The sequence below is a fragment of the Schistocerca gregaria genome, chromosome 6 (genome assembly GCF_023897955.1).
Source record: "Schistocerca gregaria isolate iqSchGreg1 chromosome 6, iqSchGreg1.2, whole genome shotgun sequence".
Lineage (NCBI taxonomy): Eukaryota > Metazoa > Arthropoda > Insecta > Orthoptera > Acrididae > Schistocerca > Schistocerca gregaria.
This window is the reverse complement of record NC_064925.1, coordinates 30,716,520-30,743,586: the sequence shown is the minus strand read 5'-3', so window position 1 is coordinate 30,743,586 and position 27,067 is coordinate 30,716,520. Positions and strand designations below refer to the sequence as shown.

General features: G+C 49.9%; 33 non-coding genes across 33 annotated transcripts; all 33 read right to left on the bottom strand.

The window, feature by feature from the left end:
* Positions 1–1,475: 1,475 nt before the first annotated feature.
* Trnaa-agc (transfer RNA alanine (anticodon AGC)) lies at positions 1,476–1,548 on the bottom strand. Its single transcript has one exon. It is a non-coding gene; the product is annotated as a tRNA-Ala (tRNA).
* Positions 1,549–1,961: 413 nt separating this feature from the next.
* Positions 1,962–2,034, bottom strand: Trnaa-ugc (transfer RNA alanine (anticodon UGC)). The gene has a single exon. It is a non-coding gene; the product is annotated as a tRNA-Ala (tRNA).
* A 1,503-nt stretch (positions 2,035–3,537) lies between these two features.
* Trnaa-ugc (transfer RNA alanine (anticodon UGC)) lies at positions 3,538–3,610 on the bottom strand. Its single transcript has one exon. It is a non-coding gene; the product is annotated as a tRNA-Ala (tRNA).
* Positions 3,611–4,627: 1,017 nt separating this feature from the next.
* Positions 4,628–4,700, bottom strand: Trnaa-agc (transfer RNA alanine (anticodon AGC)). Its single transcript has one exon. It is a non-coding gene; the product is annotated as a tRNA-Ala (tRNA).
* Positions 4,701–5,113: 413 nt separating this feature from the next.
* Trnaa-ugc (transfer RNA alanine (anticodon UGC)) lies at positions 5,114–5,186 on the bottom strand. The gene has a single exon. It is a non-coding gene; the product is annotated as a tRNA-Ala (tRNA).
* A 1,017-nt stretch (positions 5,187–6,203) lies between these two features.
* Trnaa-agc (transfer RNA alanine (anticodon AGC)) lies at positions 6,204–6,276 on the bottom strand. The gene has a single exon. It is a non-coding gene; the product is annotated as a tRNA-Ala (tRNA).
* A 399-nt stretch (positions 6,277–6,675) lies between these two features.
* Trnaa-ugc (transfer RNA alanine (anticodon UGC)) lies at positions 6,676–6,748 on the bottom strand. The gene has a single exon. It is a non-coding gene; the product is annotated as a tRNA-Ala (tRNA).
* Positions 6,749–7,754: 1,006 nt separating this feature from the next.
* On the bottom strand, positions 7,755–7,827 carry Trnaa-agc (transfer RNA alanine (anticodon AGC)). The gene has a single exon. It is a non-coding gene; the product is annotated as a tRNA-Ala (tRNA).
* Positions 7,828–8,226: 399 nt separating this feature from the next.
* On the bottom strand, positions 8,227–8,299 carry Trnaa-ugc (transfer RNA alanine (anticodon UGC)). Its single transcript has one exon. It is a non-coding gene; the product is annotated as a tRNA-Ala (tRNA).
* Positions 8,300–9,305: 1,006 nt separating this feature from the next.
* Trnaa-agc (transfer RNA alanine (anticodon AGC)) lies at positions 9,306–9,378 on the bottom strand. The gene has a single exon. It is a non-coding gene; the product is annotated as a tRNA-Ala (tRNA).
* Positions 9,379–9,791: 413 nt separating this feature from the next.
* Trnaa-ugc (transfer RNA alanine (anticodon UGC)) lies at positions 9,792–9,864 on the bottom strand. The gene has a single exon. It is a non-coding gene; the product is annotated as a tRNA-Ala (tRNA).
* Positions 9,865–10,870: 1,006 nt separating this feature from the next.
* On the bottom strand, positions 10,871–10,943 carry Trnaa-agc (transfer RNA alanine (anticodon AGC)). The gene has a single exon. It is a non-coding gene; the product is annotated as a tRNA-Ala (tRNA).
* Positions 10,944–11,342: 399 nt separating this feature from the next.
* Positions 11,343–11,415, bottom strand: Trnaa-ugc (transfer RNA alanine (anticodon UGC)). Its single transcript has one exon. It is a non-coding gene; the product is annotated as a tRNA-Ala (tRNA).
* A 1,006-nt stretch (positions 11,416–12,421) lies between these two features.
* Positions 12,422–12,494, bottom strand: Trnaa-agc (transfer RNA alanine (anticodon AGC)). Its single transcript has one exon. It is a non-coding gene; the product is annotated as a tRNA-Ala (tRNA).
* Positions 12,495–12,893: 399 nt separating this feature from the next.
* Positions 12,894–12,966, bottom strand: Trnaa-ugc (transfer RNA alanine (anticodon UGC)). The gene has a single exon. It is a non-coding gene; the product is annotated as a tRNA-Ala (tRNA).
* Positions 12,967–13,973: 1,007 nt separating this feature from the next.
* On the bottom strand, positions 13,974–14,046 carry Trnaa-ugc (transfer RNA alanine (anticodon UGC)). The gene has a single exon. It is a non-coding gene; the product is annotated as a tRNA-Ala (tRNA).
* Positions 14,047–14,445: 399 nt separating this feature from the next.
* On the bottom strand, positions 14,446–14,518 carry Trnaa-ugc (transfer RNA alanine (anticodon UGC)). The gene has a single exon. It is a non-coding gene; the product is annotated as a tRNA-Ala (tRNA).
* A 1,006-nt stretch (positions 14,519–15,524) lies between these two features.
* On the bottom strand, positions 15,525–15,597 carry Trnaa-agc (transfer RNA alanine (anticodon AGC)). Its single transcript has one exon. It is a non-coding gene; the product is annotated as a tRNA-Ala (tRNA).
* Positions 15,598–15,996: 399 nt separating this feature from the next.
* On the bottom strand, positions 15,997–16,069 carry Trnaa-ugc (transfer RNA alanine (anticodon UGC)). The gene has a single exon. It is a non-coding gene; the product is annotated as a tRNA-Ala (tRNA).
* Positions 16,070–17,075: 1,006 nt separating this feature from the next.
* Positions 17,076–17,148, bottom strand: Trnaa-agc (transfer RNA alanine (anticodon AGC)). Its single transcript has one exon. It is a non-coding gene; the product is annotated as a tRNA-Ala (tRNA).
* A 413-nt stretch (positions 17,149–17,561) lies between these two features.
* On the bottom strand, positions 17,562–17,634 carry Trnaa-ugc (transfer RNA alanine (anticodon UGC)). The gene has a single exon. It is a non-coding gene; the product is annotated as a tRNA-Ala (tRNA).
* Positions 17,635–18,640: 1,006 nt separating this feature from the next.
* On the bottom strand, positions 18,641–18,713 carry Trnaa-agc (transfer RNA alanine (anticodon AGC)). Its single transcript has one exon. It is a non-coding gene; the product is annotated as a tRNA-Ala (tRNA).
* A 413-nt stretch (positions 18,714–19,126) lies between these two features.
* On the bottom strand, positions 19,127–19,199 carry Trnaa-ugc (transfer RNA alanine (anticodon UGC)). Its single transcript has one exon. It is a non-coding gene; the product is annotated as a tRNA-Ala (tRNA).
* A 1,006-nt stretch (positions 19,200–20,205) lies between these two features.
* On the bottom strand, positions 20,206–20,278 carry Trnaa-agc (transfer RNA alanine (anticodon AGC)). Its single transcript has one exon. It is a non-coding gene; the product is annotated as a tRNA-Ala (tRNA).
* A 399-nt stretch (positions 20,279–20,677) lies between these two features.
* Positions 20,678–20,750, bottom strand: Trnaa-ugc (transfer RNA alanine (anticodon UGC)). Its single transcript has one exon. It is a non-coding gene; the product is annotated as a tRNA-Ala (tRNA).
* Positions 20,751–21,756: 1,006 nt separating this feature from the next.
* On the bottom strand, positions 21,757–21,829 carry Trnaa-agc (transfer RNA alanine (anticodon AGC)). The gene has a single exon. It is a non-coding gene; the product is annotated as a tRNA-Ala (tRNA).
* Positions 21,830–22,242: 413 nt separating this feature from the next.
* On the bottom strand, positions 22,243–22,315 carry Trnaa-ugc (transfer RNA alanine (anticodon UGC)). The gene has a single exon. It is a non-coding gene; the product is annotated as a tRNA-Ala (tRNA).
* A 1,006-nt stretch (positions 22,316–23,321) lies between these two features.
* On the bottom strand, positions 23,322–23,394 carry Trnaa-agc (transfer RNA alanine (anticodon AGC)). Its single transcript has one exon. It is a non-coding gene; the product is annotated as a tRNA-Ala (tRNA).
* Positions 23,395–23,793: 399 nt separating this feature from the next.
* Trnaa-ugc (transfer RNA alanine (anticodon UGC)) lies at positions 23,794–23,866 on the bottom strand. Its single transcript has one exon. It is a non-coding gene; the product is annotated as a tRNA-Ala (tRNA).
* A 1,006-nt stretch (positions 23,867–24,872) lies between these two features.
* On the bottom strand, positions 24,873–24,945 carry Trnaa-agc (transfer RNA alanine (anticodon AGC)). Its single transcript has one exon. It is a non-coding gene; the product is annotated as a tRNA-Ala (tRNA).
* A 413-nt stretch (positions 24,946–25,358) lies between these two features.
* Trnaa-ugc (transfer RNA alanine (anticodon UGC)) lies at positions 25,359–25,431 on the bottom strand. The gene has a single exon. It is a non-coding gene; the product is annotated as a tRNA-Ala (tRNA).
* A 1,006-nt stretch (positions 25,432–26,437) lies between these two features.
* Positions 26,438–26,510, bottom strand: Trnaa-agc (transfer RNA alanine (anticodon AGC)). The gene has a single exon. It is a non-coding gene; the product is annotated as a tRNA-Ala (tRNA).
* A 413-nt stretch (positions 26,511–26,923) lies between these two features.
* Trnaa-ugc (transfer RNA alanine (anticodon UGC)) lies at positions 26,924–26,996 on the bottom strand. Its single transcript has one exon. It is a non-coding gene; the product is annotated as a tRNA-Ala (tRNA).
* Positions 26,997–27,067: the final 71 nt, after the last annotated feature.

Here is a 27,067-nt window from a genome sequence, read left to right as displayed (position 1 = left end):
GCTACATACAGCAATATCAATGTCACAGACGCTTGCACTCCCATTATTCCGCAGACAAACACTACTCTCTATGTATCTGTGAGGGTGTCTTTCAGGTTTCGTGCATTCTGTATTGAATCGTAGTTGGCCACAATGGAAGTGGCACGCATCACGTCGAAAATAGAATTCGGACACCGCTCTGAGTAAGACGAACGTGTTGTCCACTCTCTAGACTTCAATGACGTTAAGCCGTGATACCTAAGACAGACCTGCACTCGATGACAGCCGGTCCCCACACATACATCTTGCTCTCCTTACGTCAGTATGCATCATACAAGTCTGTGACGCTGGCTTTGCAACATCTTGCGTGCTTTTAGGTTCGCCGCGATCAACACTTGGCATCCACTGACCACAAAACATGGAGGCGCCGGGGCTTGAACCCGGGACCTTTCACATGCAAAGCGAACGCTCTACCAACTGAGCTACACCCCGATTCGGGATCAAACTGCGCTATTCTCCACTCCTTGAGACTCTGATGTGCACGGACACGATGTTTGGTTGGTTTGTAGCGCTGAAGGGACCAGAGTACAAAGGCGCGGACACGTTCATATACACAAGAGTTCCAAGTAGTTTCGATGCTCTGGTATTACGAATGCAAATTCCGTCTGTTTTTAACGTCTTAAATTGAAAGGGGGGTCACAAATTGCTCCGTTTTCACTCCTTGTCGACAATCACACAGCACCTGAGGTAACAAGCACATCTCGAGCCCCATTCTGCACTCCACTGTTCATGCAAACTCAGTGCCTCGCTCTTTGCTACTGTGTACCACTCTTGTCGTCCAACTGCAAAACACTGGGCCACAACAAGTTTCCGTCTCCATTGCACTGCGCAAACTACGAAACGCTCCCCAAACATGGCACTCGCCCATGCAGCCGAGTTTTACGACTTTACACGACGCTCACGCTAGTGACAGCCTCATTTATAGTTCGACGTCGCCCCAAAGCGAATGAGCACATTTCGCCTACGGCTTAGGCCGCCCTCCTAGTGTGGCTGCTCGGTGTCTGCAGGCAGCGAGGGGCTGCAAGCTTCCTGCGTTCGCACCTATGTCACCTGTGCTTGCTTGTCAGAGATAGACTATCGCAAAACATACAAATCACTCCATGAATTGATTGCTACGGCATCTGTTATCAGAAGTCACAACTAGCAACACCAGTAGCAGCCGACTGCACGCAAAGAATAGGAATGTGCAGTGGGATTTACGTGAACCCGGCGTAAGGCAGATCTTTCCGACGTAGGCTTAAGAATCTTATGGGAACACTTGTACTGTTTGTAAATTAAGTGTAGGAGTTGGAGGAGGGTGCTTCCTGCGCACGAATAACAGCACGCTTGCCAAATGTAGATGCTAATCGTTCTCTTGTATCCGCCTAGACACATCTGCTGGCTGTGAATTACTCCACTAGCATGGCAAGGTGCGCATGTAGGTGTGTTAAAAATTCTGGAGGCGCTGGGTATCGATCCCAGTACCTCTCGCATGCTAAGCGAGCGCTCTACCATCTGAGCTACGCCCCCTCCATGACAAATTGTGCTACATACAGCAATATCAATGTCACAGACGCTTGCACTCCCATTATTCCGCAGACAAACACTACTCTCTATGTATCTGTGAGGGTGTCTTTCAGGTTTCGTGCATTCTGTATTGAATCGTAGTTGGCCACAATGGAAGTGGCACGCATCACGTCGAAAATAGAATTCGGACACCGCTCTGAGTAAGACGAACGTGTTGTCCACACTCTAGACTTCAATGACGTTAAGCCGTGATACCTAAGACAGACCTGCACTCGATGACAGCCGGTCCCCACACATACATCTTGCTCTCCTTACGTCAGTATGCATCATACAAGTCTGTGACGCTGGCTTTGCAACATCTTGCGTGCTTTTAGGTTCGCCGCGATCAACACTTGGCATCCACTGACCACAAAACATGGAGGCGCCGGGGCTTGAACCCGGGACCTTTCACATGCAAAGCGAACGCTCTACCAACTGAACTTCGCCCCCATCCGCGACCAAACTGCGCTATTCTCCATTCCTTGAGACTCTGATGTGCACGGACACGATGCTTGGTTGGTTTGTAGCGCTGAAGGGACCAGAGTACAAAGGCGCGGACACGTTCATATACACAAGAGTTCCAAGTAGTTTCGATGCTCTGGTATTACGAATGCAAATTCCGTCTGTTTTTAACGTCTTAAATTGAAAGGGAGGTCACAAATTGCTCCGTTTTCACTCCTTGTCGACAATCACACAGCACCTCAGGTAACAAGCACATCTCGAGCCCCATTCTGCACTCCACTGTTCATGCAAACTCAGTGCCTCGCTCTTTGCTACTGTGTACCACTCTTGTCGTCCGACTGCAAAACACTGGGCCACAACAAGTTTCCACGTCTCCATTGCACTGCGCAAACTACGAAACGCTCCCCAAACATGGCACTCGCCCATGCAGCCGAGTTTTACGACTTTATACGACGCTCACGCAACGCTCACGCTAGTGACAGCCTCATTTATAGTTCGACGTCGCCCCAAAGCGAATGAGCACATTTCGCCTACGGCTTAGGCCGCCCTCCTAGTGTGGCTGCTCGGTGTCTGCAGGCAGCGAGGGGCTGCAAGCTTCCTGCGTTCGCACCTATGTCACCTGTGCTTGCTTGTCAGAGATAGACTATCGCAAAACATACAAATCACTCCATGAATTGATTGCTACGGCATCTGTTATCAGAAGTCACAACTAGCAACACCAGTAGCAGCCGACTGCACGCAAAGAATAGGAATGTGCAGTGGGATTTACGTGAACCCGGCGTAAGGCAGATCTTTCCGACGTAGGCTTAAGAATGTTATGGGAACACTTGTACTGTTTGTAAATTAAGTGTAGGAGTTGGAGGAGGGTGCTTCCTGCGCACGAATAACAGCTCGCTTGCCAATTGTGGATGCTAATCGTTCTCTTGTATCTGCCTAGACACATCTGCTGGCTGTGAATTACTCCACTTTCATGGCAAGGTGCGCATGTAGGCGTGTTAAAAATTCTGGAGGCGCTGGGTATCGATGCCAGTACCTCTCGCATGCTAAGCGAGCACTCTACCATCTGAACTACGCCCCCCCCATGATAAATTGTGCTACATACAGCCATATCAATGTCACAGACGCTTGCACTCCCATTATTCCGCAGACAAACACTACTCTCTATGTATCTGTGAGGGTGTCTTTCAGGTTTCGTGCATTCTGTATTGAATCGTAGTTGGCCACAATGGAAGTGGCACGCATCAAGTCGAAAATAGAATTCGGACACCGCTCTGAGTAAGACGAACGTGTTGTCCACTCTCTAGACTTCAATGACGTTAAGCCGTGATACCTAAGACAGACCTGCACTCGATGACAGCCGGTCCCCACACATACATCTTGCTCTCCTTACGTCAGTATGCATCATACAAGTCTGTGACGCTGGGTTTGCAACATCTTGCGTGCTTTTAGGTTCGCCGCGATCAACACTTGGCATCCACTGACCACAAAACATGGAGGCGCCGGGGCTTCAACCCGGGACCTTTCACATGCAAAGCGAACGCTCTACCAACTGAGCTACGCCCCCATCCGCGACCAAACTGCGCTATTCTCCATTCCTTGAGTCTCTGATGTGCACGGACACGATGCTTGGTTGGTTTGTAGCGCTGAAGGGACCAGAGTACAAAGGCGCGGACACGTTCATATACACAAGAGTTCCAAGTAGTTTCGATGCTCTGGTATTACGAATGCAAATTCCGTCTGTTTTTAACGTCTTAAATTGAAAGGGGGGTCACAAATTGCTCCGTTTTCACTCCTTGTCGACAATCACACAGCACCTGAGGTAACAAGCACATCTCGAGCCCCATTCTGCACTCCACTGTTCATGCAAACTCAGTGCCTCGCTCTTTGCTACTGTGTACCACTCTTGTCGTCCAACTGCAAAACACTGGGCCACAACAAGTTTCCACGTCTCCATTGCACTGCGCAAACTACGAAACGCTCCCCAAACATGGCACTCGCCCATGCAGCCGAGTTTTACGACTTTACACGACGCTCACGCAACGCTCACGCTAGTGACAGCCTCATTTATAGTTCGACGTCGCCCCAAAGCGAAGGAGCACATTTCGCCTACGACTTAGGCCGCCCTCCTAGTGTGGTTGCTCGGTGTCTGCAGGCAGCGAGGGGCTGCAAGCTTCCTGCGTTCGCACCTATGTCACCTGTGCTTGCTTGTCAGAGATAGACTATCGCAAAACTTACAAATCACTCCATGAATTGATTGCTACGGCATCTGTTATCAGAAGTCACAACTAGCAACACCATTAGCGGCCGACTGCACGCAAAGAATAGGAATGTGCAGTGGGATTTACGTGAACCCGGCGTAAGGCAGATCTTTCCGACGTAGGCTTAAGAATGTTATGGGAACACTTGTACTGTTTGTAAATTAAGTGTAGGAGATGGAGGAGGGTGCTTCCTGCGCACGAATAACAGCTCGCTTGCCAATTGTGGATGCTAATCGTTCTCTTGTATCTGCCTAGACACATCTGCTGGCTGTGAATTACTCCACTTGCATGGCAAGGTGCGCATGTAGGCGTGTTAAAAATTGTGGAGGCGCTGGGTATCGATCCCAGTACCTCTCGCTTGCTAAGGGAGCACTCTACCATCTGAGCTACGCCCCCTCCGTGATAAATTGTTCTACATGCAGAAATATCAATGTCACAGACGCTTGCACTCCCATTATTCCGCAGACAAACACTACTCTCTATGTATCTGTGAGGGTGTCTTTCAGGTTTCGTGCATTCTGTATTGAATCGTAGTTGGCCACAATGGAAGTGGCACGCATCAAGTCGAAAATAGAATTCGGACACCGCTCTGAGTAAGACGAACGTGTTGTCCACTCTCTAGACTTCAATGACGTTAAGCCGTGATACCTAAGACAGACCTGCACTCGATGACAGCCGGTCCCCACACATACATCTTGCTCTCCTTACGTCAGTATGCATCATACAAGTCTGTGACGCTGGGTTTGCAACATCTTGCGTGCTTTTAGGTTCGCCGCGATCAACACTTGGCATCCACTGACCACAAAACATGGAGGCGCCGGGGCTTCAACCCGGGACCTTTCACATGCAAAGCGAACGCTCTACCAACTGAGCTACGCCCCCATCCGCGACCAAACTGCGCTATTCTCCATTCCTTGAGTCTCTGATGTGCACGGACACGATGCTTGGTTGGTTTGTAGCGCTGAAGGGACCAGAGTACAAAGGCGCGGACACGTTCATATACACAAGAGTTCCAAGTAGTTTCGATGCTCTGGTATTACGAATGCAAATTCCGTCTGTTTTTAACGTCTTAAATTGAAAGGGGGGTCACAAATTGCTCCGTTTTCACTCCTTGTCGACAATCACACAGCACCTGAGGTAACAAGCACATCTCGAGCCCCATTCTGCACTCCACTGTTCATGCAAACTCAGTGCCTCGCTCTTTGCTACTGTGTACCACTCTTGTCGTCCAACTGCAAAACACTGGGCCACAACAAGTTTCCACGTCTCCATTGCACTGCGCAAACTACGAAACGCTCCCCAAACATGGCACTCGCCCATGCAGCCGAGTTTTACGACTTTACACGACGCTCACGCAACGCTCACGCTAGTGACAGCCTCATTTATAGTTCGACGTCGCCCCAAAGCGAAGGAGCACATTTCGCCTACGACTTAGGCCGCCCTCCTAGTGTGGTTGCTCGGTGTCTGCAGGCAGCGAGGGGCTGCAAGCTTCCTGCGTTCGCACCTATGTCACCTGTGCTTGCTTGTCAGAGATAGACTATCGCAAAACTTACAAATCACTCCATGAATTGATTGCTACGGCATCTGTTATCAGAAGTCACAACTAGCAACACCAGTAGCGGCCGACTGCACGCAAAGAATAGGAATGTGCAGTGGGATTTACGTGAACCCGGCGTAAGGCAGATCTTTCCGACGTAGGCTTAAGAATGTTATGGGAACACTTGTACTGTTTGTAAATTAAGTGTAGGAGATGGAGGAGGGTGCTTCCTGCGCACGAATAACAGCTCGCTTGCCAATTGTGGATGCTAATCGTTCTCTTGTATCTGCCTAGACACATCTGCTGGCTGTGAATTACTCCACTTGCATGGCAAGGTGCGCATGTAGGCGTGTTAAAAATTGTGGAGGCGCTGGGTATCGATCCCAGTACCTCTCGCTTGCTAAGGGAGCACTCTACCATCTGAGCTACGCCCCCTCCGTGATAAATTGTTCTACATGCAGAAATATCAATGTCACAGACGCTTGCACTCCCATTATTCCGCAGACAAACACTACTCTCTATGTATCTGTGAGGGTGTCTTTCAGGTTTCGTGCATTCTGTATTGAATCGTAGTTGGCCACGCATCACGTCGAAAATAGAATTCGGACACCGCTCTGAGTAAGACGAACGTGTTGTCCACTCTCTAGACTTCAATGACGTTAAGCCGTGATACCTAAGACAGACCTGCACTCGATGACAGCCGGTCCCCATACATACATCTTGCTCTCCTTACGTCAGTATGCATCATACAAGTCTGTGACGCTGGCTTTGCAACATCTTGCGTGCTTTTAGGTTCGCCGCGATCAACACTTGGCATCCACTGACCACAAAACATGGAGGCGCCGGGGCTTGAACCCGGGACCTTTCACATGCAAAGCGAACGCTCTACCAACTGAGCTACGCCCCCATCCGCGACCAAACTGCGCTATTCTCCATTCCTTGAGACTCTGATGTGCACGGACACGATGCTTGGTTGGTTTGTAGCGCTGAAGGGACCAGAGTACAAAGGCGCGGACACGTTCATATACACAAGAGTTCCAAGTAGTTTCGATGCTCTGGTATTACGAATGCAAATTCCGTCTGTTTTTAACGTCTTAAATTGAAAGGGGGGTCACAAATTGCTCCGTTTTCACTCCTTGTCGACAATCACACAGCACCTCAGGTAACAAGCACATCTCGAGCCCCATTCTGCACTCCACTGTTCATGCAAACTCAGTGCCTCGCTCTTTGCTACTGTGTACCACTCTGGTCGTCCAACTGCAAAACACTGGGCCACAACAAGTTTCCACGTCTCCATTGCACTGCGCAAACTACGAAACGCTCCCCAAACATGGCACTCGCCCATGCAGCCGACTTTTACGACTGTACACGACGCTCACGCTAGTGACAGCCTCATTTATAGTTCGACGTCGCCCCAAAGCGAATGAGCACATTTCGCCTACGGCTTAGGCCGCCCTCCTAGTGTGGCTGCTCGGTGTCTGCAGGCAGCGAGGGGCTGCAAGCTTCCTGCGTTCGCACCTATGTCACCTGTGCTTGCTTGTCAGAGACAGACTATCGCAAAACATACAAATCACTCCATGAACTGATTGCTACGGCATCTGTTATCAGAAGTCACAACTAGCAACACCAGTAGCAGCCGACTGCACGCAAAGAATAGGAATGTGCAGTGGGATTTACGTGAACCCGGCGTAAGGCAGATCTTTCCGACGTAGGCTTAAGAATGTTATGGGAACACTTGTACTGTTTGTAAATTAAGTGTAGGAGTTGGAGGAGGGTGCTTCCTGCGCACGAATAACAGCACGCTTGCCAATTGTGGATGCTAATCGTTCTCTTGTATCTGCCTAGACACATCTGCTGGCTGTGAATTACTCCACTTGCATGGCAAGGTGCGCATGTAGGTGTGTTAAAAATTCTGGAGGCGCTGGGTATCGATCCCAGTACCTCTCGCATGCTACGCGAGCGCTCTACCATCTGAGCCACGTCCCCTCCATGATAAATTGTGCTACATACAGCAATATCAATGTCACAGACGCTTGCACTCCCATTATTCAGCAGACAAACACTACTCTCTATGTATCTGTGAGGGTGTCTTTCAGGTTTCGTGCATTCTGTATTGAATCGTAGTTGGCCACACGTCACGTCGAAAATAGAATTCGGACACCGCTCTGAGTAAGACGAACGTGTTGTCCATTCTCTAGACTTCAATGACGTTAAGCCGTGATACCTAAGACAGACCTGCACTCGATGACAGCCGGTCCCCACACATACATCTTGCTCTCCTTACGTCAGTATGCATCATACAAGTCTGTGACGCTGGCTTTGCAACATCTTGCGTGCTTTTAGGTTCGCCGCGATCAACACTTGGCATCCACTGACCACAAAACATGGAGGCGCTGGGGCTTGAACCCGGGACCTTTCACATGCAAAGCGAACGCTCTACCAACTGAGCTACGCCCCCATCCGCGACCAAACTGCGCTATTCTCCATTCCTTGAGACTCTGATGTGCACGGACACGATGCTTGGTTGGTTTGTAGCGCTGAAGGGACCAGAGTACAAAGGCGCGGACACGTTCATATACACAAGAGTTCCAAGTAGTTTCGATGCTCTGGTATTACGAATGCAAATTCCGTCTGTTTTTAACGTCTTAAATTGAAAGGGGGGTCACAAATTGCTCCGTTTTCACTCCTTGTCGACAATCACACAGCACCTGAGGTAACAAGCACATCTCGAGCCCCATTCTGCACTCCACTGTTCATGCAAACTCAGTGCCTCGCTCTTTGCTACTGTGTACCACTCTTGTCGTCCAACTGCAAAACACTGGGCCACAACAAGTTTCCACGTCTCCATTGCACTGCGCAAACTACGAAACGCTCCCCAAACATGGCACTCGCCCATGCAGCCGACTTTTACGACTTTACACGACGCTCACGCTAGTGACAGCCTCATTTATAGTTCGACGTCGCCCCAAAGCGAATGAGCACATTTCGCCTACGGCTTAGGCCGCCCTCCTAGTGTGGCTGCTCGGTGTCTGCAGGCAGCGAGGGGCTGCAAGCTTCCTGCGTTCGCACCTATGTCACCTGTGCTTGCTTGTCAGAGACAGACTATCGCAAAACATACAAATCACTCCATGAACTGATTGCTACGGCATCTGTTATCAGAAGTCACAACTAGCAACACCAGTAGCAGCCGACTGCACGCAAAGAATAGGAATGTGCAGTGGGATTTACGTGAACCCGGCGTAAGGCAGATCTTTCCGACGTAGGCTTAAGAATGTTATGGGAACACTTGTACTGTTTGTAAATTAAGTGTAGGAGTTGGAGGAGGGTGCTTCCTGCGCACGAATAACAGCACGCTTGCCAATTGTGGATGCTAATCGTTCTCTTGTATCTGCCTAGACACATCTGCTGGCTGTGAATTACTCCACTTGCATGGCAAGGTGCGCATGTAGGGGTGTTAAAAATTCTGGAGGCGCTGGGTATCGATCCCAGTACCTCTCGCATGCTAAGCGAGCGCTCTACCATCTGAGCTACGCCCCCTCCATGATAGATTGTGCTACATACAGCAATATCAATGTCACAGACGCTTGCACTCCCATTATTCCGCAGACAAATACTACTCTCTATGTATCTGTGAGGGTGTCTTTCAGGTTTCGTGCATTCTGTATTGAATCGTAGTTGGCCACAATGGAAGTGGCACGCATCACGTCGAAAATAGAATTCGGACACCGCTATGAGTAAGACGAACGTGTTGTCCACTCTCTAGACTTCAATGACGTTAAGCCGTGATACCTAAGACAGACCTGCACTCGATGACAGCCGGTCCCCACACATACATCTTGCTCTCCTTACGTCAGTATGCATCATACAAGTCTGTGACGCTGGCTTTGCAACATCTTGCGTGCTTTTAGGTTCGCCGCGATCAACACTTGGCATCCACTGACCACAAAACATGGAGGCGCCGGGGCTTGAACCCGGGACCTTTCACATGCAAAGCGAACGCTCTACCAACTGAGCTACGCCCCCATCCGCGACCAAACTGCGCTATTCTCCATTCCTTGAGACTCTGATGTGCACGGACACGATGCTTGGTTGGTTTGTAGCGCTGAAGAGACCAGAGTACAAAGGCGCGGACACGTTCATATACACAAGAGTTCCAAGTAGTTTCGATGCTCTGGTATTACGAATGCAAATTCCGTCTGTTTTTAACGTCTTAAATTGAAAGGGGGGTCACAAATTGCTCCGTTTTCACTCCTTGTCGACAATCACACAGCACCTCAGGTAACAAGCACATCTCGAGCCCCATTCTGCACTCCACTGTTCATGCAAACTCAGTGCCTCGCTCTTTGCTACTGTGTACCACTCTGGTCGTCCAACTGCAAAACACTGGGCCACAACAAGTTTCCACGTCTCCATTGCACTGCGCAAACTACGAAACGCTCCCCAAACATGGCACTCGCCCATGCAGCCGACTTTTACGACTTTACACGACGCTCACGCTAGTGACAGCCTCATTTATAGTTCGACGTCGCCCCAAAGCGAATGAGCACATTTCGCCTACGGCTTAGGCCGCCCTCCTAGTGTGGCTGCTCGGTGTCTGCAGGCAGCGAGGGGCTGCAAGCTTCCTGCGTTCGCACCTATGTCACCTGTGCTTGCTTGTCAGAGACAGACTATCGCAAAACATACAAATCACTCCATGAACTGATTGCTACGGTATCTGTTATCAGAAGTCACAACTAGCAACACCAGTAGCAGCCGACTGCACGCAAAGAATAGGAATGTGCAGTGGGATTTACGTGAACCCGGCGTAAGGCAGATCTTTCCGACGTAGGCTTAAGAATGTTATGGGAACACTTGTACTGTTTGTAAATTAAGTGTAGGAGTTGGAGGAGGGTGCTTCCTGCGCACGAATAACAGCACGCTTGCCAATTGTGGATGCTAATCGTTCTCTTGTATCTGCCTAGACACATCTGCTGGCTGTGAATTACTCCACTTGCATGGCAAGGTGCGCATGTAGGTGTGTTAAAAATTCTGGAGGCGCTGGGTATCGATCCCAGTACCTCTCGCATGCTACGCGAGCGCTCTACCATCTGAGCCACGTCCCCTCCATGATAAATTGTGCTACATACAGCAATATCAATGTCACAGACGCTTGCACTCCCATTATTCCGCAGACAAACACTACTCTCTATGTATCTGTGAGGGTGTCTTTCAGGTTTCGTGCATTCTGTATTGAATCGTAGTTGGCCACACATCACGTCGAAAATAGAATTCGGACACCGCTCTGAGTAAGACGAACGTGTTGTCCACTCTCTAGACTTCAATGACGTTAAGCCGTGATACCTAAGACAGACCTGCACTCGATGACAGCCGGTCCCCACACATACATCTTGCTCTCCTTACGTCAGTATGCATCATACAAGTCTGTGACGCTGGCTTTGCAACATCTTGCGTGCTTTTAGGTTCGCCGCGATCAACACTTGGCATCCACTGACCACAAAACATGGAGGCGCCGGGGCTTGAACCCGGGACCTTTCACATGCAAAGCGAACGCTCTACCAACTGAGCTACGCCCCCATCCGCGACCAAACTGCGCTATTCTCCATTCCTTGAGACTCTGATGTGCACGGACACGATGCTTGGTTGGTTTGTAGCGCTGAAGGGACCAGAGTACAAAGGCGCGGACACGTTCATATACACAAGAGTTCCAAGTAGTTTCGATGCTCTGGTATTACGAATGCAAATTCCGTCTGTTTTTAACGTCTTAAATTGAAAGGGGGGTCACAAATTGCTCCGTTTTCACTCCTTGTCGACAATCACACAGCACCTGAGGTAACAAGCACATCTCGAGCCCCATTCTGCACTCCACTGTTCATGCAAACTCAGTGCCTCGCTCTTTGCTACTGTGTACCACTCTTGTCGTCCAACTGCAAAACACTGGGCCACAACAAGTTTCCACGTCTCCATTGCACTGCGCAAACTACGAAACGCTCCCCAAACATGGCACTCGCCCATGCAGCCGACTTTTGCGACTTTACACGACGCTCACGCTAGTGACAGCCTCATTTATAGTTCGACGTCGCCCCAAAGCGAATGAGCACATTTCGCCTACGGCTTAGGCCGCCCTCCTAGTGTGGCTGCTCGGTGTCTGCAGGCAGCGAGGGGCTGCAAGCTTCCTGCGTTCGCACCTATGTCACCTGTGCTTGCTTGTCAGAGACAGACTATCGCAAAACATACAAATCACTCCATGAACTGATTGCTACGGCATCTGTTATCAGAAGTCACAACTAGCAACACCAGTAGCAGCCGACTGCACGCAAAGAATAGGAATGTGCAGTGGGATTTACGTGAACCCGGCGTAAGGCAGATCTTTCCGACGTAGGCTTAAGAATCTTATGGGAACACTTGTACTGTTTGTAAATTAAGTGTAGGAGTTGGAGGAGGGTGCTTCCTGCGCACGAATAACAGCACGCTTGCCAATTGTGGATGCTAATCGTTCTCTTGTATCTGCCTAGACACATCTGCTGGCTGTGAATTACTCCACTTGCATGGCAAGGTGCGCATGTAGGTGTGTTAAAAATTCTGGAGGCGCTGGGTATCGATCCCAGTACCTCTCGCATGCTAAGCGAGCGCTCTAGCATCTGAGCTACGCCCCCTCCATGATAAATTGTGCTACATACAGCAATATCAATGTCACAGACGCTTGCACTCCCATTATTCCGCAGACAAACACTACTCTCTATGTATCTGTGAGGGTGTCTTTCAGGTTTCGTGCATTCTGTATTGAATCGTAGTTGGCCACGCATCACGTCGAAAATAGAATTCGGACACCGCTCTGAGTAAGACGAACGTGTTGTCCACTCTCTAGACTTCAATGACGTTAAGCCGTGATACCTAAGACAAACCTGCACTCGATGACAGCCGGTCCCCACACATACATCTTGCTCTCCTTACGTCAGTATGCATCATACAAGTCTGTGACGCTGGCTTGGCTACATCTTGCGTGCTTTTAGGTTCGCCGCGATCAACACTTGGCATCCACTGACCACAAAACATGGAGGCGCCGGGGCTTGAACCCGGGACCTTTCACATGCAAAGCGAACGCTCTACCAACTGAGCTACGCCCCCATCCGCGACCAAACTGCGCTATTCTCCATTCCTTGAGACTCTGATGTGCATGGACACGATGCTTGGTTGGTTTGTAGCGCTGAAGGGACCAGAGTACAAAGGCGCGGACACGTTCATATACACAAGAGTTCCAAGTAGTTTCGATGCTCTGGTATTACGAATGCAAATTCCGTCTGTTTTTAACGTCTTAAATTGAAAGGGGGGTCACAAATTGCTCCGTTTTCACTCCTTGTCGACAATCACACAGCACCTGAGGTAACAAGCACATCTCGAGCCCCATTCTGCACTCCACTGTTCATGCAAACTCAGTGCCTCGCTCTTTGCTACTGTGTACCACTCTGGTCGTCCAACTGCAAAACACTGGGCCACAACAAGTTTCCACGTCTCCATTGCACTGCGCAAACTACGAAACGCTCCCCAAACATGGCACTCGCCCATGCAGCCGACTTTTACGACTTTACACGACGCTCACGCTAGTGACAGCCTCATTTATAGTTCGACGTCGCCCCAAAGCGAATGAGCACATTTCGCCTACGGCTTAGGCCGCCCTCCTAGTGTGGCTGCTCGGTGTCTGCAGGCAGCGAGGGGCTGCAAGCTTCCTGCGTTCGCACCTATGTCACCTGTGCTTGCTTGTCAGAGACAGACTATTTGCAAAACATACAAATCACTCCATGAACTGATTGCTACGGCATCTGTTATCAGAAGTCACAACTAGCAACACCAGTAGCAGCCGACTGCACGCAAAGAATAGGAATGTTCAGTGGGATTTACGTGAACCCGGCGTAAGGCAGATCTTTCCGACGTAGGCTTAAGAATCTTATGGGAACACTTGTACTGTTTGTAAATTAAGTGTAGGAGTTGGAGGAGGGTGCTTCCTGCGCACGAATAACAGCACGCTTGCCAATTGTGGATGCTAATCGTTCTCTTGTATCTGCCTAGACACATCTGCTGGCTGTGAATTACTCCACTTGCATGGCAAGGTGCGCATGTAGGTGCGTTAAAAATTCTGGAGGCGCTGGGTATCGATCCCAGTACCTCTCGCATGCAAAGCGAGCGCTCTACCATCTGAGCTACGCCACCTCCATGATAAATTGTGCTACATACAGCAATATCAATGTCACAGACGCTTGCACTCCCATTATTCCGCAGACAAACACTACTCTCTATGTATCTGTGAGGGTGTCTTTCAGGTTTCGTGCATTCTGTATTGAATCGTAGTTGGCCACGCATCACGTCGAAAATAGAATTCGGACACCGCTCTGAGTAAGACGAACGTGTTGTCCACTCTCTAGACTTCAATGACGTTAAGCCGTGATACCTAAGACAGACCTGCACTCGATGACAGCCGGTCCCCACACATACATCTTGCTCTCCTTACGTCAGTATGCATCATACAAGTCTGTGACGCTGGCTTTGCAACATCTTGCGTGCTTTTAGGTTCGCCGCGATCAACACTTGGCATCCACTGACCACAAAACATGGAGGCGCCGGGGCTTGAACACGGGACCTTTCACATGCAAAGCGAACGCTCTACCAACTGAGCTACGCCCCCATCCGCGGCCAAACTGCGCTATTCTCCATTCCTTGAGACTCTGATGTGCACGGACACGATGCTTGGTTGGTTTGTAGCGCTGAAGGGACCAGAGTACAAAGGCGCGGACACGTTCATATACACAAGAGTTCCAAGTAGTTTCGATGCTCTGGTATTACGAATGCAAATTCCGTCTGTTTTTAACGTCTTAAATTGAAAGGGGGGTCACAAATTGCTCCGTTTTCACTCCTTGTCGACAATCACACAGCACCTGAGGTAACAAGCACATCTCGAGCCCCATTCTGCACTCCACTGTTCATGCAAACTCAGTGCCTCGCTCTTTGCTACTGTGTACCACTCTGGTCGTCCCACTGCAAAACACTGGGCCACAACAAGTTTCCACGTCTCCATTGCACTGCGCAAACTACGAAACGCTCCCCAAACATGGCACTCGCCCATGCAGCCGACTTTTACGACTTTACACGACGCTCACGCTAGTGACAGCCTCATTTATAGTTCGACGTCGCCCCAAAGCGAATGAGCACATTTCGCCTACGGCTTAGGCCGCCCTCCTAGTGTGGCTGCTCGGTGTCTGCAGGCAGCGAGGGGCTGCAAGCTTCCTGCGTTCGCACCTATGTCACCTGTGCTTGCTTGTCAGAGACAGACTATCGCAAAACATACGAATCACTCCATGAACTGATTGCTACGGCATCTGTTATCAGAAGTCACAACTAGCAACACCAGTAGCAGCCGACTGCACGCAAAGAATAGGAATGTGCAGTGGGATTTACGTGAACCCGGCGTAAGGCAGATCTTTCCGACGTAGGCTTAAGAATCTTATGGGAACACTTGTACTGTTTGTAAATTAAGTGTAGGAGTTGGAGGAGGGTGCTTCCTGCGCACGAATAACAGCACGCTTGCCAATTGTGGATGCTAATCGTTCTCTTGTATCTGCCTAGACACATCTGCTGGCTGTGAATTACTCCACTTGCATGGCAAGGTGCGCATGTAGGTGTGTTAAAAATTCTGGAGGCGCTGGGTATCGATCCCAGTACCTCTCGCATGCTACGCGAGCACTCTACCAGCTGAGCTACGTCCCCTCCATGATAAATTGTGCTACATACAGCAATATCAATGTCACAGACGCTTGCACTCCCATTATTCCGCAGACAAACACTACTCTCTATGTATCTGTGAGGGTGTCTTTCAGGTTTCGTGCATTCTGTATTGAATCGTAGTTGGCCACGCATCACGTCGAAAATAGAATTCGGACACCGCTCTGAGTAAGACGAACGTGTTGTCCACTCTCTAGACTTCAATGACGTTAAGCCGTGATACCTAAGACAGACCTGCACTCGATGACAGCCGGTCCCCACACATACATCTTGCTCTCCTTACGTCAGTATGCATCATACAAGTCTGTGACGCTGGCTTTGCAACATCTTGCGTGCTTTTAGGTTCGCCGCGATCAACACTTGGCATCCACTGACCACAAAACATGGAGGCGCCGGGGCTTCAACCCGGGACCTTTCACATGCAAAGCGAACGCTCTACCAACTGAGCTACGCCCCCATCCGCGACCAAACTGCGCTATTCTCCATTCCTTGAGACTCTGATGTGCACGGACACGATGCTTGGTTGGTTTGTAGCGCTGAAGGGACCAGAGTACAAAGGCGCGGACACGTTCATATACACAAGAGTTCCAAGTAGTTTCGATGCTCTGGTATTACGAATGCAAATTCCGTCTGTTTTTAACGTCTTAAATTGAAAGGGGGGTCACAAATTGCTCCGTTTTCACTCCTTGTCGACAATCACACAGCACCTGAGGTAACAAGCACATCTCGAGCCCCATTCTGCACTCCACTGTTCATGCAAACTCAGTGCCTCGCTCTTTGCTACTGTGTACCACTCTTGTCGTCCAACTGCAAAACACTGGGCCACAACAAGTTTCCACGTCTCCATTGCACTGCGCAAACTACGAAACGCTCCCCAAACATGGCACTCGCCCATGCAGCCGACTTTTACGACTTTACACGACGCTCACGCTAGTGACAGCATCATTTATAGTTCGACGTCGCCCCAAAGCGAATGAGCACATTTCGCCTACGGCTTAGGCTGCCCTCCTAGTGTGGCTGCTCGGTGTCTGCTGGCAGCGAGGGGCTGCAAGCTTCCTGCGTTCGCACCTATGTCACCTGTGCTTGCTTGTCAGAGACAGACTATCGCAAAACATACAAATCACTCCATGAACTGATTGCTACGGCATCTGTTATCAGAAGTCACAACTAGCAACACCAGTAGCAGCCGACTGCACGCAAAGAATAGGAATGTGCAGTGGGATTTACATGAACCCGGCGTAAGGCAGATCTTTCCGACGTAGGCTTAAGAATCTTATGGGAACACTTGTACTGTTTGTAAATTAAGTGTAGGAGTTGGAGGAGGGTGCTTCCTGCGCACGAATAACAGCACGCTTGCCAATTGTGGATGCTAATCGTTCTCTTGTATCTGCCTAGACACATCTGCTGGCTGTGAATTACTCCACTTGCATGGCAAGGTGCGCATGTAGGTGTGTTAAAAATTCTGGAGGCGCTGGGTATCGATCCCAGTACCTCTCGCATGCTAAGCGAGCGCTCTACCATCTGAGCTACGCCCCCTCCATGATAAATTGTGCTACATACAGCAATATCAATGTCACAGACGCTTGCACTCCCATTATTCCGCAGACAAACACTACTCTCTATGTATCTGTGAGGGTGTCTTTCAGGTTTCGTGCATTCTGTATTGAATCGTAGTTGGCCACAATGGAAGTGGCACGCATCACGTCGAAAATAGAATTCGGACACCGCTCTGAGTAAGACGAACGTGTTGTCCACTCTCTAGACTTCAATGACGTTAAGCCGTGATACCTAAGACAGACCTGCACTCGATGACAGCCGGTCCCCACACATACATCTTGCTCTCCTTACGTCAGTATGCATCATACAAGTCTGTGACGCTGGCTTTGCAACATCTTGCGTGCTTTTAGGTTCGCCGCGATCAACACTTGGCATCCACTGACCACAAAACATGGAGGCGCCGGGGCTTGAACCCGGGACCTTTCACATGCAAAGCGAACGCTCTACCAACTGAGCTACGCCCCCATCCGCGACCAAACTGCGCTATTCTCCATTCCTTGAGACTCTGATGTGCACGGACACGATGCTTGGTTGGTTTGTAGCGCTGAAGGGACCAGAGTACAAAGGCGCGGACACGTTCATATACACAAGAGTTCCAAGTAGTTTCGATGCTCTGGTATTACGAATGCAAATTCCGTCTGTTTTTAACGTCTTAAATTGAAAGGGGGGTCACAAATTGCTCCGTTTTCACTCCTTGTCGACAATCACACAGCACCTGAGGTAACAAGCACATCTCGAGCCCCATTCTGCACTCCACTGTTCATGCAAACTCAGTGCCTCGCTCTTTGCTACTGTGTACCACTCTTGTCGTCCAACTGCAAAACACTGGGCCACAACAAGTTTCCACGTCTCCATTGCACTGCGCAAACTACGAAACGCTCCCCAAACATGGCACTCGCCCATGCAGCCGACTTTTACGACTTTACACGACGCTCACGCTAGTGACAGCCTCATTTATAGTTCGACGTCGCCCCAAAGCGAATGAGCACATTTCGCCTACGGCTTAGGCCGCCCTCCTAGTGTGGCTGCTCGGTGTCTGCAGGCAGCGAGGGGCTGCAAGCTTCCTGCGTTCGCACCTATGTCACCTGTGCTTGCTTGTCAGAGACAGACTATCGCAAAACATACAAATCACTCCATGAACTGATTGCTACGGCATCTGTTATCAGAAGTCACAACTAGCAACACCAGTAGCAGCCGACTGCACGCAAAGAATAGGAATGTGCAGTGGGATTTACGTGAACCCGGCGTAAGGCAGATCTTTCCGACGTAGGCTTAAGAATCTTATGGGAACACTTGTACTGTTTGTAAATTAAGTGTAGGAGTTGGAGGAGGGTGCTTCCTGCGCACGAATAACAGCACGCTTGCCAATTGTGGATGCTAATCGTTCTCTTGTATCTGCCTAGACACATCTGCTGGCTGTGAATTACTCCACTTGCATGGCAAGGTGCGCATGTAGGTGTGTTAAAAATTCTGGAGGCGCTGGGTATCGATCCCAGTACCTCTCGCATGCTAAGCGAGCGCTCTACCATCTGAGCTACGCCCCCTCCATGATAAATTGTGCTACATACAGCAATATCAATGTCACAGACGCTTGTACTCCCATTATTCCGCAGACAAACACTACTCTCTATGTATCTGTGAGGGTGTCTTTCAGGTTTCGTGCATTCTGTATTGAATCGTAGTTGGCCACAATGGAAGTGGCACGCATCACGTCGAAAATAGAATTCGGACACCGCTCTGAGTAAGACGAACGTGTTGTCCACTCTCTAGACTTCAATGACGTTAAGCCGTGATACCTAAGACAGACCTGCACTCGATGACAGCCGGTCCCCACACATACATCTTGCTCTCCTTACGTCAGTATGCATCATACAAGTCTGAGACGCTGGCTTTGCAACATCTTGCGTGCTTTTAGGTTCGCCGCGATCAACACTTGGCATCCACTGACCACAAAACATGGAGGCGCCGGGGCTTGAACCCGGGACCTTTCACATGCAAAGCGAACGCTCTACCAACTGAGCTACGCCCCCATCCGCGACCAAACTGCGCTATTCTCCATTCCTTGAGACTCTGATGTGCACGGACACGATGCTTGGTTGGTTTGTAGCGCTGAAGGGACCAGAGTACAAAGGCGCGGACACGTTCATATACACAAGAGTTCCAAGTAGTTTCGATGCTCTGGTATTACGAATGCAAATTCCGTCTGTTTTTAACGTCTTAAATTGAAAGGGGGGTCACAAATTGCTCCGTTTTCACTCCTTGTCGACAATCACACAGCACCTGAGGTAACAAGCACATCTCGAGCCCCATTCTGCACTCCACTGTTCATGCAAACTCAGTGCCTCGCTCTTTGCTACTGTGTACCACTCTTGTCGTCCAACTGCAAAACACTGGGCCACAACAAGTTTCCACGTCTCCATTGCACTGCGCAAACTACGAAACGCTCCCCAAACATGGCACTCACCCATGCAGCCGACTTTTACGACTTTACACGACGCTCACGCTAGTGACAGCCTCATTTATAGTTCGACGTCGCCCCAAAGCGAATGAGCACATTTCGCCTACGGCTTAGGCCGCCCTCCTAGTGTGGCTGCTCGGTGTCTGCAGGCAGCGAGGGGCTGCAAGCTTCCTGCGTTCGCACCTATGTCACCTGTGCTTGCTTGTCAGAGACAGACTATCGCAAAACATACAAATCACTCCATGAACTGATTGCTACGGCATCTGTTATCAGAAGTCACAACTAGCAACACCAGTAGCAGCCGACTGCACGCAAAGAATAGGAATGTGCAGTGGGATTTACGTGAACCCGGCGTAAGGCAGATCTTTCCGACGTAGGCTTAAGAATGTTATGGGAACACTTGCACTGTTTGTAAATTAAGTGTAGGAGTTGGAGGAGGGTGCTTCCTGCGCACGAATAACAGCACGCTTGCCAATTGTGGATGCTAATCGTTCTCTTGTATCTGCCTAGACATATCTGCTGGCTGTGAATTACTCCACTTGCATGGCAAGGTGCGCATGTAGGTGTGTTAAAAATTCTGGAGGCGCTGGGTATCGATCCCAGTACCTCTCGCATGCTAAACGAGCGCTCTACCATCTGAGCTACGCCCCCTCCATGATAAATTGTGCTACATACAGCAATATCAATGTCACAGACGCTTGCACTCCCATTATTCCGCAGACAAACACTACTCTCTATGTATCTGTGAGGGTGTCTTTCAGGTTTCGTGCATTCTGTATTGAATCGTAGTTGGCCACGCATCACGTCGAAAATAGAATTCGGACACCGCTCTGAGTAAGACGAACGTGTTGTCCACTCTCTAGACTTCAATGACGTTAAGCCGTGATACCTAAGACAGACCTGCACTCGATGACAGCCGGTCCCCACACATACATCTTGCTCTCCTTACGTCAGTATGCATCATACAAGTCTGTGACGCTGGCTTTGCAACATCTTGCGTGCTTTTAGGTTCGCCGCGATCAACACTTGGCATCCACTGACCACAAAACATGGAGGCGCCGGGGCTTGAACCCGGGACCTTTCACATGCAAAGCGAACGCTCTACCAACTGAGCTACGCCCCCATCCGCGACCAAACTGCGCTATTCTCCATTCCTTGAGACTCTGATGTGCACGGACACGATGCTTGGTTGGTTTGTAGCGCTGAAGAGACCAGAGTACAAAGGCGCGGACACGTTCATATACACAAGAGTTCCAAGTAGTTTCGATGCTCTGGTATTACGAATGCAAATTCCGTCTGTTTTTAACGTCTTAAATTGAAAGGGGGGTCACAAATTGCTCCGTTTTCACTCCTTGTCGACAATCACACAGCACCTGAGGTAACAAGCACATCTCGAGCCCCATTCTGCACTCCACTGTTCATGCAAACTCAGTGCCTCGCTCTTTGCTACTGTGTACCACTCTTGTCGTCCAACTGCAAAACACTGGGCCACAACAAGTTTCCACGTCTCCATTGCACTGCGCAAACTACGAAACGCTCCCCAAACATGGCACTCGCCCATGCAGCCGACTTTTACGACTTTACACGACGCTCACGCTAGTGACAGCCTCATTTATAGTTCGACGTCGCCCCAAAGCGAATGAGCACATTTCGCCTACGGCTTAGGCCGCCCTCCTAGTGTGGCTGCTCGGTGTCTGCAGGCAGCGAGGGGCTGCAAGCTTCCTGCGTTCGCACCTATGTCACCTGTGCTTGCTTGTCAGAGACAGACTATCGCAAAACATACAAATCACTCCATGAACTGATTGCTACGGCATCTGTTATCAGAAGTCACAACTAGCAACACCAGTAGCAGCCGACTGCACGCAAAGAATAGGAATGTGCAGTGGGATTTACGTGAACCCGGCGTAAGGCAGATCTTTCCGACGTAGGCTTAAGAATCTTATGGGAACACTTGTACTGTTTGTAAATTAAGTGTAGGAGTTGGAGGAGGGTGCTTCCTGCGCACGAATAACAGCACGCTTGCCAATTGTGGATGCTAATCGTTCTCTTGTATCTGCCTAGACACATCTGCTGGCTGTGAATTACTCCACTTGCATGGCAAGGTGCGCATGTAGGTGTGTTAAAAATTCTGGAGGCGCTGGGTATCGATCCCAGTACCTCTCGCATGCTAAGCGAGCGCTCTACCATCTGAGCTACGCCCCCTCCATGATAAATTGTGCTACATACAGCAATATCAATGTCACAGACGCTTGCACTCCCATTATTCCGCAGACAAACACTACTCTCTATGTATCTGTGAGGGTGTCTTTCAGGTTTCGTGCATTCTGTATTGAATCGTAGTTGGCCACAATGGAAGTGGCACGCATCACGTCGAAAATAGAATTCGGACACCGCTCTGAGTAAGACGAACGTGTTGTCCACTCTCTAGACTTCAATGACGTTAAGCCGTGATACCTAAGACAGACCTGCACTCGATGACAGCCGGTCCCCACACATACATCTTGCTCTCCTTACGTCAGTATGCATCATACAAGTCTGAGACGCTGGCTTTGCAACATCTTGCGTGCTTTTAGGTTCGCCGCGATCAACACTTGGCATCCACTGACCACAAAACATGGAGGCGCCGGGGCTTGAACACGGGACCTTTCACATGCAAAGCGAACGCTCTACCAACTGAGCTACGCCCCCATCCGCGACCAAACTGCGCTATTCTCCATTCCTTGAGACTCTGATGTGCACGGACACGATGCTTGGTTGGTTTGTAGCGCTGAAGGGACCAGAGTACAAAGGCGCGGACACGTTCATATACACAAGAGTTCCAAGTAGTATCGATGCTCTGGTATTACGAATGCAAATTCCGTCTGTTTTTAACGTCTTAAATTGAAAGGGGGGTCACAAATTGCTCCGTTTTCACTCCTTGTCGACAATCACACAGCACCTGAGGTAACAAGCACATCTCGAGCCCCATTCTGCACTCCACTGTTCATGCAAACTCAGTGCCTCGCTCTTTGCTACTGTGTACCACTCTTGTCGTCCAACTGCAAAACACTGGGCCACAACAAGTTTCCACGTCTCCATTGCACTGCGCAAACTACGAAACGCTCCCCAAACATGGCACTCACCCATGCAGCCGACTTTTACGACTTTACACGACGCTCACGCTAGTGACAGCCTCATTTATAGTTCGACGTCGCCCCAAAGCGAATGAGCACATTTCGCCTACGGCTTAGGCCGCCCTCCTAGTGTGGCTGCTCGGTGTCTGCAGGCAGCGAGGGGCTGCAAGCTTCCTGCGTTCGCACCTATGTCACCTGTGCTTGCTTGTCAGAGACAGACTATCGCAAAACATACAAATCACTCCATGAACTGATTGCTACGGCATCTGTTATCAGAAGTCACAACTAGCAACACCAGTAGCAGCCGACTGCACGCAAAGAATAGGAATGTGCAGTGGGATTTACGTGAACCCGGCGTAAGGCAGATCTTTCCGACGTAGGCTTAAGAATGTTATGGGAACACTTGTACTGTTTGTAAATTAAGTGTAGGAGTTGGAGGAGGGTGCTTCCTGCGCACGAATAACAGCACGCTTGCCAATTGTGGATGCTAATCGTTCTCTTGTATCTGCCTAGACATATCTGCTGGCTGTGAATTACTCCACTTGCATGGCAAGGTGCGCATGTAGGTGTGTTAAAAATTCTGGAGGCGCTGGGTATCGATCCCAGTACCTCTCGCATGCTAAACGAGCGCTCTACCATCTGAGCTACGCCCCCTCCATGATAAATTGTGCTACATACAGCAATATCAATGTCACAGACGCTTGCACTCCCATTATTCCGCAGACAAACACTACTCTCTATGTATCTGTGAGGGTGTCTTTCAGGTTTCGTGCATTCTGTATTGAATCGTAGTTGGCCACGCATCACGTCGAAAATAGAATTCGGACACCGCTCTGAGTAAGACGAACGTGTTGTCCACTCTCTAGACTTCAATGACGTTAAGCCGTGATACCTAAGACAGACCTGCACTCGATGACAGCCGGTCCCCACACATACATCTTGCTCTCCTTACGTCAGTATGCATCATACAAGTCTGTGACGCTGGCTTTGCAACATCTTGCGTGCTTTTAGGTTCGCCGCGATCAACACTTGGCATCCACTGACCACAAAACATGGAGGCGCCGGGGCTTGAACCCGGGACCTTTCACATGCAAAGCGAACGCTCTACCAACTGAGCTACGCCCCCATCCGCGACCAAACTGCGCTATTCTCCATTCCTTGAGACTCTGATGTGCACGGACACGATGCTTGGTTGGTTTGTAGCGCTGAAGAGACCAGAGTACAAAGGCGCGGACACGTTCATATACACAAGAGTTCCAAGTAGTTTCGATGCTCTGGTATTACGAATGCAAATTCCGTCTGTTTTTAACGTCTTAAATTGAAAGGGGGGTCACAAATTGCTCCGTTTTCACTCCTTGTCGACAATCACACAGCACCTGAGGTAACAAGCACATCTCGAGCCCCATTCTGCACTCCACTGTTCATGCAAACTCAGTGCCTCGCTCTTTGCTACTGTGTACCACTCTTGTCGTCCAACTGCAAAACACTGGGCCACAACAAGTTTCCACGTCTCCATTGCACTGCGCAAACTACGAAACGCTCCCCAAACATGGCACTCGCCCATGCAGCCGACTTTTACGACTTTACACGACGCTCACGCTAGTGACAGCCTCATTTATAGTTCGACGTCGCCCCAAAGCGAATGAGCACATTTCGCCTACGGCTTAGGCCGCCCTCCTAGTGTGGCTGCTCGGTGTCTGCAGGCAGCGAGGGGCTGCAAGCTTCCTGCGTTCGCACCTATGTCACCTGTGCTTGCTTGTCAGAGACAGACTATCGCAAAACATACAAATCACTCCATGAACTGATTGCTACGGCATCTGTTATCAGAAGTCACAACTAGCAACACCAGTAGCAGCCGACTGCACGCAAAGAATAGGAATGTGCAGTGGGATTTACGTGAACCCGGCGTAAGGCAGATCTTTCCGACGTAGGCTTAAGAATCTTATGGGAACACTTGTACTGTTTGTAAATTAAGTGTAGGAGTTGGAGGAGGGTGCTTCCTGCGCACGAATAACAGCACGCTTGCCAATTGTGGATGCTAATCGTTCTCTTGTATCTGCCTAGACACATCTGCTGGCTGTGAATTACTCCACTTGCATGGCAAGGTGCGCATGTAGGTGTGTTAAAAATTCTGGAGGCGCTGGGTATCGATCCCAGTACCTCTCGCATGCTAAGCGAGCGCTCTACCATCTGAGCTACGCCCCCTCCATGATAAATTGTGCTACATACAGCAATATCAATGTCACAGACGCTTGCACTCCCATTATTCCGCAGACAAACACTACTCTCTATGTATCTGTGAGGGTGTCTTTCAGGTTTCGTGCATTCTGTATTGAATCGTAGTTGGCCACAATGGAAGTGGCACGCATCACGTCGAAAATAGAATTCGGACACCGCTCTGAGTAAGACGAACGTGTTGTCCACTCTCTAGACTTCAATGACGTTAAGCCGTGATACCTAAGACAGACCTGCACTCGATGACAGCCGGTCCCCACACATACATCTTGCTCTCCTTACGTCAGTATGCATCATACAAGTCTGTGACGCTGGCTTTGCAACATCTTGCGTGCTTTTAGGTTCGCCGCGATCAACACTTGGCATCCACTGACCACAAAACATGGAGGCGCCGGGGCTTGAACCCGGGACCTTTCACATGCAAAGCGAACGCTCTACCAACTGAGCTACGCCCCCATCCGCGACCAAACTGCGCTATTCTCCATTCCTTGAGACTCCTATGTGCACGGACACGATGCTTGGTTGGTTTGTAGCGCTGAAGAGACCAGAGTACAAAGGCGCGGACACGTTCATATACACAAGAGTTCCAAGTAGTTTCGATGCTCTGGTATTACGAATGCAAATTCCGTCTGTTTTTAACGTCTTAAATTGAAAGGGGGGTCACAAATTGCTCCGTTTTCACTCCTTGTCGACAATCACACAGCACCTGAGGTAACAAGCACATCTCGAGCCCCATTCTGCACTCCACTGTTCATGCAAACTCAGTGCCTCGCTCTTTGCTACTGTGTACCACTCTTGTCGTCCAACTGCAAAACACTGGGCCACAACAAGTTTCCACGTCTCCATTGCACTGCGCAAACTACGAAACGCTCCCCAAACATGGCACTCGCCCATGCAGCCGACTTTTACGACTTTACACGACGCTCACGCTAGTGACAGCCTCATTTATAGTTCGACGTCGCCCCAAAGCGAATGAGCACATTTCGCCTACGGCTTAGGCCGCCCTCCTAGTGTGGCTGCTCGGTGTCTGCAGGCAGCGAGGGGCTGCAAGCTTCCTGCGTTCGCACCTATGTCACCTGTGCTTGCTTCTCAGAGACAGACTATCGCAAAACATACAAATCACTCCATGAACTGATTGCTACGGCATCTGTTATCAGAAGTCACAACTAGCAACACCAGTAGCAGCCGACTGCACGCAAAGAATAGGAATGTGCAGTGGGATTTACGTGAACCCGGCGTAAGGCAGATCTTTCCGACGTAGGCTTAAGAATCTTATGGGAACACTTGTACTGTTTGTAAATTAAGTGTAGGAGTTGGAGGAGGGTGCTTCCTGCGCACGAATAACAGCACGCTTGCCAATTGTGGATGCTAATCGTTCTCTTGTATCTGCCTAGACACATCTGCTGGCTGTGAATTACTCCACTTGCATGGCAAGGTGCGCATGTAGGGGTGTTAAAAATTCTGGAGGCGCTGGGTATCGATCCCAGTACCTCTCGCATGCTAAGCGAGCGCTCTACCACCTGAGCTACGCCCCCTCCATGATAAATTGTGCTACATACAGCAATATCAATGTCACAGACGCTTGCACTCCCATTATTCCGCAGACAAACACTACTCTCTATGTATCTGTGAGGGTGTCTTTCAGGTTTCGTGCATTCTGTATTGAATCGTAGTTGGCCACAATGGAAGTGGCACGCATCACGTCGAAAATAGAATTCGGACACCGCTCTGAGTAAGACGAACGTGTTGTCCACTCTCTAGACTTCAATGACGTTAAGCCGTGATACCTAAGACAGACCTGCACTCGATGACAGCCGGTCCCCACACATACATCTTGCTCTCCTTACGTCAGTATGCATCATACAAGTCTGTGACGCTGGCTTTGCAACATCTTGCGTGCTTTTAGGTTCGCCGCGATCAACACTTGGCATCCACTGACCACAAAACATGGAGGCGCCGGGGCTTGAACCCGGGACCTTTCACATGCAAAGCGAACGCTCTACCAACTGAGCTACGCCCCCATCCGCGACCAAACTGCGCTATTATCCATTCCTTGAGACTCTGATGTGCACGGACACGATGCTTGGTTGGT